Source organism: Molossus molossus, unplaced genomic scaffold, assembly GCF_014108415.1.
Source record: "Molossus molossus isolate mMolMol1 unplaced genomic scaffold, mMolMol1.p scaffold_m16_p_2, whole genome shotgun sequence".
Classification (NCBI taxonomy): domain Eukaryota; kingdom Metazoa; phylum Chordata; class Mammalia; order Chiroptera; family Molossidae; genus Molossus; species Molossus molossus.
In genome coordinates, this window is record NW_023425355.1 from 37698613 (window position 1) to 37711335 (window position 12723).

Consider the following 12723-nt stretch of genomic DNA (forward strand, 5'->3'; position numbering starts at 1 on the left):
GTAAAGATATACAAACACTGAAAACCAACCAAGTGAAAACGAAGAATGACATAGGAAAAAATAAGAACACATTGGAAAGAGTAACCAGCAGAGTAGAGGAAGCTAAGGACTGGATCAGTGAATTAGAAGACAGGGTAGGAAAAAAATCAACCCAATGAGAAATCCAAAAGGAAAAAAAAACAATAAAAAACACAAAGATAGCATAAGAGAACTGTGGGACAACTGCAAACGTAATAACATTTGCATCATATGAAACTAGAAATCAATTGCAAGAAGAACATACAAAGACATTTTAACACATGGAAGCTAAATAGAATGTTATTAAACAATGAATGGGTCACCGAGGAGATCAAGGAAGAAATCAAAAACTTCCTGGAAACCAATGAAAATGAGGACACAACAATACAAAATCTATGGGATGCAGCAAAAGCAGTTCTGAGAGGGAAGTTCATAGCACTACAGGCCTACCTCAAAAAAGAAGAAAAATCTCTAATAGACGACCTAACCTCACAACTTAAAGAACTAGAGAGTAACAAAAAGAAAACCCCAGAGCAAGTAGAAGAAAGGAAATAGTAAGGATCAGAGCAGAAATAAACGACATAGAGACCAAAAAAAAACAATCCAGAGGATCAATAAAACAAAGAGCTGGTTTTTCGAAAAGATAAACAAGATTGATGGACCCTTAGCTAGACTCACCAAGAAACAAAGAGAGAGAACCCAAATACATAAAATCAGAAATGAAACAGGAGAGATAACAACTGACACCACAGAAATACAAAAGATCGTTAACAACTACTATGAAAAATTATACGGCAACAAATTCGAAAATCTAAGCGAAATGGACAAATTTCTAGAAACACATAGTCTCCCAAAACTGGATCATAAAGAGATTGAAAACTTGAACAGACCAATAACAACAGAACAAATTAAAGATGTAATCAAGACTCTTCCAGCAAACAAAAGCCCAGGCCCGGATGGCTTCACGGGGGAGTTTTACCGAACATTCAAAGAAGAACTAATACCCATTCTCCTCAAACTATTTCAAAAAATTCAAGAAAAGGAAGACGTCCAAACTCGTTTTATGAAGCCAGCATAATTCTAATTCCAAAACCAGAAAAAGACACAACAAAGAAAGAAAACTATAGGCCAATATCCCTGATGAACATAGATGCCAAAATCCTGAACAAAATACTAGCAAATCGAATCCAGCAATACACCAGAAAAATTATCCACCATGATCAGCTGGGATTCATCCCAGGGATGCAAGGCTGGTACAATATTCGCAAATCCATAAATGTGATACACCACATAAATAAATTGAAGAATAAAAACCACATGATCATATCAATAGATGCTGAAAAAGCCTTCAACAAAATCCAGCATCCATTTCTGATAAAAAAAACTCAGCAGTGTGGGAATTGAGGGATCATATCTAGACATACTAAAAGCCATATATGAAAGACCTACAGCCAACATCATACTCAATGGGCAAAAACTAAAAGCATTTCCCTTAAGAACAGGAACAAGGCAAGGATGCCCACTTTCGCCACTCCTATTTAACATAGTACTGGAAGTCTTAGCCACAGCAATCAGACAGGAAGAAAAAGAAAAAGGGATCCAAATTGGAAAAGTGGAAGTGAAATTGTCATTATTTGCAGATGACATGATACTGTACATAGAAAACCCCAAAGACTCCACCAAAAGTTTACTAGACTTAATAAATGAATTTGGCAAAGTAGCAGGATGCAAAATTAACGTCAAGAAATCGATGGCATTCTTATACACCAATGAGGAACTCACAGAAAGAGAAACTAAGCAAACAATCCCATTTACCATTGCGGCAAAAAAATTAAGATACCTAGGAATAAACTTAACCAAAGAAATAAAGGACCTATTCGCAGAAAACTACAGGTCTTTGAAAAGAGAAATAGAGCAAGATGTAAAAAAGTGGAAGCACATACCCTGTTCATGGATTGGGAGAATTAACATCATTAAAATGTCCAAATTATCCAAAGCAATCTATAGATTCAATGCAATCCCCATCAAAATACCAACGGCATACTTCACAGAATTAGAACAATTACTTCAAAAGTTCATATGGAACCAAAAAAGGCCTCGAATAGCCACAGCAATCTTGAAAAGGAAGAACAAAGTTGGAGGGATCACAATACCAGATTTCAGGTTATACTACAAAGCCACCATAATCAAAACAGCCTGGTACTGGCACAAGAACAGGTATATAGACCAGTGGAACAGAATAGAGAACCCAGAAATGGACCCAAGGCAATTTGCTCAATTAATATTTGAGAAAGGTGGCAAGAGCATACAGTGGAGTAAGGACAGCCTCTTTAATAAATGGTGCTGGGAAAATTGGACAGCTACTTGCCGAAAAATGAAACTAGACCATCAACTTACACCCTACACCAAAATAAACTCAAAATGGATAAAAGACTTAAATGTAACTCATGAATCCATAAAAATCCTAGAGGAGACTGTGGGCAACAAAATCTCAGACATCATACGCAGCAGAATTTTTACTGACACATCACCTAAGGCAATAGAAACAAAGGAGAAAATGAACACACGGGACTACATCAAACTCAAAAGCTTCTGCACAGCGAAAGATACAATCATCAAAATGGAAAGGCAACCCACTGTATGGGAGAGCATAATTGCCAATGATATATCAGATAAGGGGTTAATTTCCAATACATATAGAGTGCTCATACAACTCCACAAAAGGAGGAACTAAATAGACACCTCTCCAAACAGGACATACAAATGGCTCAGAGAGAAACAACAATGAGGTATCACCTCACACCTGTCAGAATGGCCGCCATCAACAAATCATCAAACAACAAGTGTTGGCGAGGGTGTGGAGAAAAGGGGACTCTAGTACACTGTTGGTGGGAATGCAGACTGGTGCAGCCACTATGGAAAACAATATAGTGTCACATCAAAAAATTAAAAATTGATCTCCCATTTGACCCAGTGATCCCACTTCTAGGAATATACCCTACGAAGCATAAAACACCAATCAGAAAGAATATATGTACCCCCATCTTTGTAGCAGCACTATTTACAATCGCTAAGATCTGGAAACAGCCCAAGTGCCCATCAGTAGACGAATGGATCAAAAAGCTGTGGTACATATACACAATGGAGTACTACACAGCGGTAAGAAAGAAAGGTCTCTTATCCTTTGAGACTACATGGAGGGACCTGGAAAGTATCATCCTAAGTGAAACAAGCCAAACAGAGAAAGACAAATTTCATATGATCTCACTGATTTGTGGAATATAATGAACATAACAGTTTGAGGACAATCCCCTAAGGAGTGGGGAGGTGGGAGAGGGATGAACCACAGAACTTATATGCATGTATGCATGAACAGTGGACATGGACAACAATCTGGGGAAGGGCCTGGAGGGAAGGGGGAGGGGGGAATCAGTGGGGGGAAAAAGGAGAATCATCTGTAAAAAAAATTAATCAATAAAAAAAAAAAAACAACAAAAAACACAAAGATAGCATAAGAGAACTGTGGGACAACTGCAAACGTAATAACATTTCCATCATAGGAGCCCGCAAAAAGGAAAAAACTGGGCAAGGGATAGAGAATATATTTGAAGAAACAGTGACAGAAAACTTTCCTAACTTGATGAAGGAAGAAGACATTCAAGTTCAAGAAGCACAGAGAACCGCAAGTAAGAAGAACCCAAACAGGCACACACCAAGACACATAGTAATTGAAATGCCAAAAATTAAAGACAAAGAGAGAATCCTAAAGGCAGCAAGAGATAAGCAACAGGTCACCTACAAAGGAAACCCTATAAGGCTCTCAGCTGACTTCTCATCAGAAAAACTGGAGACCAGAAAGGAGTGGCATGAAGTAATCAAGGTCATGAAAAACAAGGATCTGAATCCAAGACTACTCTACCCAGCAAGGCTATCATTCAAAATAGAAGGTCAAATAAAGAGCTTTCCAGAGAAAAAAACAAGACTAAGGGAATATATTAACACCAAACCAGCACTGCAAGACATGCTAAAAGGACAGTTGTGCTTAGTAGAAGAAACAGAAAGAAAAACAGAACCGCACTAAACAAAAACAGCAATAAATGAGTACATATTAATTATCACCTTAAATGTGAATGGATTGAATGCTCCAATAAAAAGACACAAACTAGCTGACTGGATAAGAAAGCATGACTCACATATATGTTGTTTACAAGAAACCAACCTCACAACAAAAGACTCACATAGGTTGAAAGTGAAGGGATGGAAAAAATCCTTTCAAGCAAATGGAAAACCCCAGTGCAAGTTGAAGGAAAGAAATAGTAAATATCAGAGCAGAAATAAATGCCATGAAGAGAAAAAAAAAAAACAATTCAAAGGATCAATGAAACAAAGAAAAGAGCTGGTTCTTTGAAAAGATAAATAAGATTAATGGACCCTTAATAAGACTCACCAAAACACAAAGAGAGAGAACCCAAATACACAAAATCAGAAATGAAAAAAGAGAAATAATAACTGACACCACACAAATACAAGAGATTGTGAGCAGATATATGAACAATTATACGGCAACAAATTCGACGATCTAAGTGAAATGGACAAACCTCTAGAAACACATAGTCTCCCAAAACTGAACTGGGAAGAGATAGAAAACTTGAACAGACCAATAACAACAAAAGAAATGGAAGGTGTAAACAAGACTCTCCCAGCAAACAAAAGCCCAAGCCCAGACGGATTCACAGGGGAATTTTACCAAACATCCAAAGAACTAACACCCATTCTACTCAAACTATTTCAAAATATTAAAATGAAGGAAGACTTCCAAACTCATTTTATGAAGCCAGCATAATTCTAATTTCAAAACCAGAAAAAAGACACTACAAAGAAGGAAAACTACAGACCAATATCCCTGATGAACATAGAAGCCAAAATCCTGAACAAAATACTAGCAAATCAAATCCAGCAATACATAAAAACATTATTCACCATGACCAAGTGGGATTCATCCCAATGATGCGAGGCTAGTACAATATTCACAAATCAATAAATGTGATACACCATATAAACAAAATGAAAGATAAAAATCATATCAATAGATGCTGAAAAAGCATTTGACAAAATCCAGCACCCATTTCTGATAAAAATGCTCAGCAATCTGGGAATAAAGGGATCATATCTCGACACAATAAAGACTATATATGAAAGACCTACAGCCAACATCATACTCAATGCACAAAAACTAAAAGCATTTCCCTTAAGAACAGGAACAAGACAAGGATGCCCACTTTCACCACTCTTATTTAACATAGTACTATAATTCTTAGCCACAGCAATCAGACAGGAAGAAAAATTAAAAGGGATCCAAATTGGAAAGGTGGAAGTGAAACTGTCATGCGCAGATGACTTGAGACTATACGTAGAAAACCCCAAAGACTCCATCAAAAATTTACTAGACTTCATAAATTAATTTGGCAAAGTAGCACAATACAAAATTAATGTCAAGAACTCGATGGCATTCTTTCTTTTTTTAATTTATTTATTTTTTATTAATTAATTTTTGTTACAGATTTTTCTCCTTTTCCCCCCACTGATTCCCCTCTCCCCCTCCCTCACCCCATTTTGTTGTCCATGTCCACTGTTCATGCATACATGCATATAAATTCTGTGGTTTATCTCTTCCCCACCACCCTCCTATTTAGGGGATTGTCAGTCTGTATCCCACTTCCACATCTCTGGGACTACCCCCTTCCTCAGACTGTTATGTTCATTATATTCCACAAATATCGACGGCATTCTTATACACCAATGATACAGTCACAGAAGAGAAACTAAAAAAACAAAAAAACAACAAAAAAAAAAACAATCCCATATACCATCACAGCAAAAAAATAATTAAGATACCTAGGAATAAACTTAACCAAAGAAATAAAGGATCTATTCACAGAAAACTACAGGTCATTGAAAAAAAATACAGGAAATTATTTTTAAAAAAGTGGAAGCACATACCTTGTTCACAGATTGGAAGAATTAACATCATTAAAATGTCCATACTACCCAAAGCAATCTATATTCAATGCAATCCACATCAAAATACCAATGACATACTTCACAGAACTAGAACAAATACTTCAAAAGTTCTTATGGAACCAAAAAAGACCCCGTATAGCCACAGCAATCCTGAAAAAGAAGAACAACGTTGGAGGGATCACATTACGAGATTTCAGGTTATACTACAAAGCCACTGATATCAAAACAGCCTGGTACTGGCACAAGAACATGCATATAGACCAGTGGAACAGAACAGAGAACCCAGAAATGGACCCAAGGCAATATGCTCAATTAATATTTGACAAACGGGGCAAGAGCATACAGTGGAGTAAAGACAGCCTCTATAATAAATGATGTTGGGAAAATTGGACAGCTACATGCAAAAAAAAAAAAAAAATGACACTAGACCATCAAGTTGCGGCATACACAAGAATAAACTCAAAATGGATAAAAGACTTAAATGTGACCCGTGAATCCATAATAATTCTAGAAGAAACTGTAGGCAATAAAATTTCAGACATCATGCACAGCAGAGTTTTTACTGATACATCACCTAAGGCAACAGAAACGAAGGAAAAAAATGAACACATGGGACTATATCAAACTCAAAAGCTTCTGCACAGCAAAAGAAACAACCATCAAAATGGAAAGGCAACCATCTCTATGGGAGAACATTATGGCCAATGATACATCAGATAAGGGGTTAATTTCCAAAATATATAAAGTACTCATACAAGTCAACAAAAGGAAGACAAAGAACCCAATTAAAAAATGGGCAGAGGAACTAAATAGTCACCTCTCCCAACAGGACATACAAATGGCAAAGATACATATGAAGAAATGCTCAACATCACTAATCATCAGAGAAATGCAAATTAATACAACAATGAGGTATCACCTCACAGCTGTCAGAATGGCCGCCAGCAACAAATCACCAAACAAAAACGTTGGCAAGGGTGTGGAGAAAAGGGGACCCTAGTACACTGCTGGTGGGAATGCAGACTGGTGCAGCCACTATGGAAAACAATATGGTGTTACCTCAAAAAATTAAAAATTGAGCTTCCATTTGACCCAGTGATCCCACTTCTAGGAATATACTCTAAGAAGCCTGAAACACCAATCAGGAAGAATATATGTACCCCCATGTTCATAGCAGCACTATTTACAATAGCTAAGATCTGAAAACAGCCCAAATGTCCATCAGTAGATGAATGGATAAAAAAGGCAGTGGTACATATACACAATGTAGTACTATGCAGCTGTAAGAAAGAAAGATCTCTTATCCTTTGATACTACATAGAGGGATCTGCAGAGTATTATCCTAAGCGAAACATGACAAGCAGAGAAAGACAAGCAGAGAAATATCACAAGATCTCAGGTATTTGTGGAATATAATGAACCTAACAGTCTGAAGAACAGGGTAGACCTAGAGATGTGGAAGTAGGGTACAGACTGACAATCCCCAGAAGAGGGGGTGGGGCGTGGGAAGAGATAAACCACAGAACTTATATCCATGTACACATAACCAATATACATTGACACAAATCCGGGGACAGGGTGGGGAGTGAGGGGGAGAAGGGTGTCAGTGGGGTTAAAAGGAGAAAGATCTGTAACAAATTTAATTAATTAATTAATTAATTTTAAAGAGGGGGGCATCAGATTGGCTCAGAAAACAGATAAATATAAGTCAGTTAGTTCCTGGCAAAACTTTAATAACTCCACATTGGGACTCAAAATCCACAAGCAGTTTACCTTAATAGGAGGTAAAGGTTGTACTTCTGCTTCTGCTCCTGTGGCTGGCTCTGCAAAGGACACCACTGTTCAGGCCAGCTGGTAGCAGAAGTGCAAGGCAATTGAAATCACTCTTGAAATTGTTTTTTGGAGGGGTTTTCCTCTTTATCAAAACCCTTATTCTTCCAAATGGACATGTCCTGCTAGCTTGTTTCTATGAAAGAGAAAAGCCATAAAAACATAGGTGCTGGAGGCTTACTATTTCTATTTTCAAGAAACATCAGGATTTCCCAAAGAAGGCATGATGGCATCTCTGAAAGATGTAGGAAGATAAGAAGGTAACAGATGTATTTGGAAACCTTATAATTTCAAGTAGAGTCAATTATTCTATTTTATTATGTAATTTTTGAACAGATGATATCTTTACATGACACAAAACTTTAAAAACATAAAATGTAGAGAGTGAAAAATCTCTCTCCCATACCTATCCTCAGGTGCCCAGTTCCTACCTTACCCCACCCCTACTTGCCAAAAAAAACCTAGGTAACCACTGCTATGCATTCTTATGAATCTTTTCAGTTTCTTTATCAGATATAAGCAAATGCAGATATATATTCTCCACCCCTCCACACACAAAAGTTATTATTCTTGTTGTTGTTTTTTTTATCCTTACCTGAGGACCTTTTTTTTAAAATTTATGTTCAGATAGAGCAGGAGAGAGAGGGGGAGGAAGAGAGAGAGAGAAACATCGACGTGAGAGAGACGCATTGAGTGGTCGCCACCCACACAACCCCAACTGGGGCCGGGGAAAAACTACAACCAAGATAGATGCCCTTAGTGGGAACCAAACCCAGGATTCTCTGGTCCATAGGCCAATGCTCTAACTGCTGAGCCAAACCAGCCAGGGCTATTATTCTTTTTTGTTTGTTTGTTTTGCTTGCTTTTCCAACTTTATTTAGAAAAACAAATCCAGGTCCCAGAGCCCCACCCCCTCCCCCACCCCCGCCATAACTTAAATAACTTAGAGACAGAGTTGAGGGTCCAGCAGGTGTGAGGAGGGAAGAGCCCACTACAGCCACCGCAGAGCCCGCTTCTTGTCCGTCTTCTTCTTGGCCGCCAGCTTCTTGTGGCGCTCACCTGCATGCTTCTTGGCCATGGGCCCCTCAGCCCCTCCTGGGCCCCCAGGTGCCACAGGGTCAGTGGAGGAGGCCGAGGCTGCACTGGCCAGGTACTGGCTGGCCTCAGGTCTCCCACCGCTGGGCCCACCAGCACCTCCATGTATCTCTGTGAGCAGGCGGGCGCGGGCCGCATATTCCTTATAGTTCTCCAAGAGCAGGCGGACGGCCTCCTCGTTGAGGGAAAACTCAGGGTTAGGGTGGATCAGCAGGTACTTGATAGTCAGCAGCACATGCCGGATGCCCAGCTCAGCCGTCCAGTCCCTCTTGAGCACGTTGATGCAGATCTCACCATTGGCGCCCACATTCGGATGGAAGATCTTGGTCAGGAAGTAGCCCTTGGGCGGGGAGGCAGGAAAGTCCTTCCCCAGCAGAAGTTTCATGTGGAACAGGCCTCCAGCATAAGGGGTCTCCTCAGGGCCCTCGATGGTGACCTGCAGGTCAGTGAGGTCTTCTTCATTGGGAAAGACCTTTATGCCATCAGGTGGGTCTGTGGTCAGCGTTGTCACCTACTTGTACACCAGGCGGATGATGGGGGGGGGCAGGTTCTCCACGTTGGAGTTCATGACTGCGGCTAGGCGGGGGCGGGTCCCCCCGGCCCCCTTCCTGCGTTCTCTGGGCCACTGGCCGGGGCGGGGGGCCCAACTGCTCCTGCTGCGGCCCTGGCGAGGCCCTGGCGGCTCCGCTCTGCTCCCAGCCACCTCGAATAACAGCCGCGCACTGCGTCCACAGATACGCTCGCCCCGGGTGCCGGCTGCCAGGGCTATTATTCTTTATACACTGTTCTACATATAAAATATATATATATATATAACTTAAAGATCTTTCCATATCTGTCACAGACAATTTCACAGCTGCATAGTATTCCATTATATGGATGGACCAGCTTTTATTTCACCAGTCACTTTTTGATGGACACATGGGTTTTTTTCCAGTCCTCTGCTAGTACAATCAATGGAGGTAATGGATTACCTTGTACACACATTATTTTTCAGATATAGGATAAATTTCCTTCTTTCTCATTTTACAGATGAGGAAATTGATTCTCCAACAGAGAAGGGACTTACTCAAGGTTACACTGCATGTTGGTAGCAGAGCTGAAACTGGAACTGAATTCTCCTTACTCCTAAGCAAGTGCTCTGCTGCCTATAATTATCATCAACAAACCAGTGCTCTATGAAGTGCACTGTGGTCTCTAGCTTGAGCAGATGGGGCATGTACTGGAAAGATAATGCAGTGAGCCTATATGAAATACCAGATTTCTGCAGTCATACAATTGTAGACTTCCAGAAATATCAGAATTAAATAGGCAAAGTGCTTTACATACTACTATGAACCACCGACCTCTTTCCTCAGAATAGAGAATGGTCAAAAGTATTCTACTGAATAAATTTAATCCAAATTCAAGAAAATGTAAACCCTTGGATTTCTGTGAAGCTAATTTAATGGGCTTGCTAGAGAAGGGAATGTGTAATGTAGCTAGTCACTTGTTACTTAAAGACCAAATTCTTCCGGGAAATGACTTTGGGTTGAGAAATCTCAGAGGAGGTACAGTTTCTATTCTGTAGATTCATTTCAAAATGTAGACAAAGCCTCCTTGAGCAAATCAAGGTTTCCTATACCCACACCTCACCCATCAAAAGTAAAGTAAAAAGAATATGGAGTTTTATGAAAGTCTGATATACTCAAAGCTTATGATCACATAAACTCAAGAGAATAGTTTATGAATAATATATTTCAATGAAAATAAACAGAAGATTCACTACTACTAAAATAAAATAGCCCTTCTACCCTAGAATCTCTTCTCTAATATTAGAGATTTTTCAGGTAGGCCTCTATAAAAAGCTTGCTGGCTCTCTCACTTTTTATCCATCATGAAGGTGTGATGGTGCGAAAGCAAACCTCATTAATCTTAAAGTTTTATGAATCCTTTTGTAACAATATCAACCTTATTCTCACTACCTTAGCCAAATAAAGGATAGTGTGTGTGTGTGCGTGCATGCGCGCGCGCGCGTGTGTGTGTGTGTGTGTGTGTTTAAAATCAGGCAAATCATTTTGTTGTATTTTATGCAAAGAGGCAGATCATTATGTTTCTTGCCCTTATGTGTGATCTCAGCATAAAAGGAGGCAATACCCTAGTTAAAGTGTTGAGACGGGCATTAAGGGAGCTTGGAATTTTGAACTGCAAGGGCTGTGTATACCAGCCAAAAAAGGAAGATGCATCCTTTATCTCATTACTAGCCACTCTACAGTTCTAATTTGATAAGAACAAGACAGTGGGTAAGTAGACTCATCTTTACTTAACAGCATAATTAACCATAGTATAACAGCCTTCCTTTTGTATGGTCAGCAATTACTTGTGCCTCCTGAAAAAGGTGAGGGGGAGAGACTTTAGAAAGTATCAGCTAAACGCAGGCAAAGAAAATTAAATGGAAAGTTTTTCTTTAACTCTGAAACATATTTGAACTAATGGAATTAAGAGTGCTCAAAACTGGAAAACCTTCAGCCCTAATTCCAAGCAAGAGGCTGAACTAAGGTTTTGTCAGTATCATAGTGACAAGTCAAGAACTGCTTGTTGGTTGAAATCATGTAAGAGTCTTTTGCCAAGTCCCATTCAGACACTACGCCAGTCATTCTCAAATACAGTACTTGGAACATATCTATCAGAATAATATGTAAAGCTTGATTAAAAATGCTTCGCCTCAGAAATAAAGAGCTTCCCAAACCCCCCCCCAAAAAAAAAGCTTAAAGGAATTTATTACTACCAAACCAGCATTGCCAGAAATGTTAAATAAACTGCTCTAATAAGAAGAAATATATAGAGAAAAACATAGGCATAATGAATAAAAATGGCAATTAATAAGTACCTGTCAATAATAACCTTCAATGTAAATGGATTAAATGCTCCAATCAAAAGACACAGGGTAGGTGAATGGATAAAAACTCATGACCCGACTACCGGTCAAGATGGCAGCGTAGGTAAATGCGGTATCGCGTCCTCCCACAACCACATCCAAGTTACAACTAAACTACAGAAAAACCATCATTCAAAACCGCCTGAAATCAAGCTGAATGGAAGTCCTACAACTACGGAATTAAATCAGCAGCCACATCCAGACTGTTAGGAGGGGCGGCGGCGCGAGGGGCGGAGGTGGCGCGACAGGCTGGTCCCACACCCAAGTGTGGCGGATAAAAATCAGGAGGCTCCTGCGGCTGGGAAGGTCCTTCCTGAGGACTGAGGGGTCCCCGTCCCACACCAGGTGCCCCGCTCAGGGTTCCAGTGACAGGAAGAGAAGTCCCCATAACTTCTGGCTGGAAAAACCAACGGAAACTGAGGCTCAGGGAAGCTGAGGCGGCAGGAGCACCAGGCAGCTCCCTAAAGGGCCCGCGCACGGACTTATCGGACTCTCTCCCTCTAAGCTTGGAGGAGAGGCTCGAGGGGCACCAGAGACATGCAGGGAAGAACTGAGCTGTTTGGCACTGGAGTGAGGGCTGGAGAGGGCGTTTCCTCGGGGACAAACGTGCTGTAAGAGGCCTTTGTTCCTTTGGTGAGCCCTTCCCGGGGGCGGCAGACAGAAGCCATATCTGGGACTCCAGCAACCTGGCTCACAGTGGTAGTCCCGCCCTGGTGACTCCCTGAGGCCCCGCCCCGCCCCACCCAACTTTCAAGCCCACCCAAGCTGTTGCCACTTGCTTGACCATAGGATTGGCCTGTCTTGGATCCTGCTTCAGGTTTTTCCTAAATTCTTTCAAACGA

General features: G+C 40.4%; 1 pseudogene; it reads right to left on the bottom strand.

Moving 5' to 3' along the window:
• Positions 1-8860: 8860 nt before the first annotated feature.
• LOC118636418 lies at positions 8861-9532 on the bottom strand (annotated as a pseudogene).
• Positions 9533-12723: the final 3191 nt, after the last annotated feature.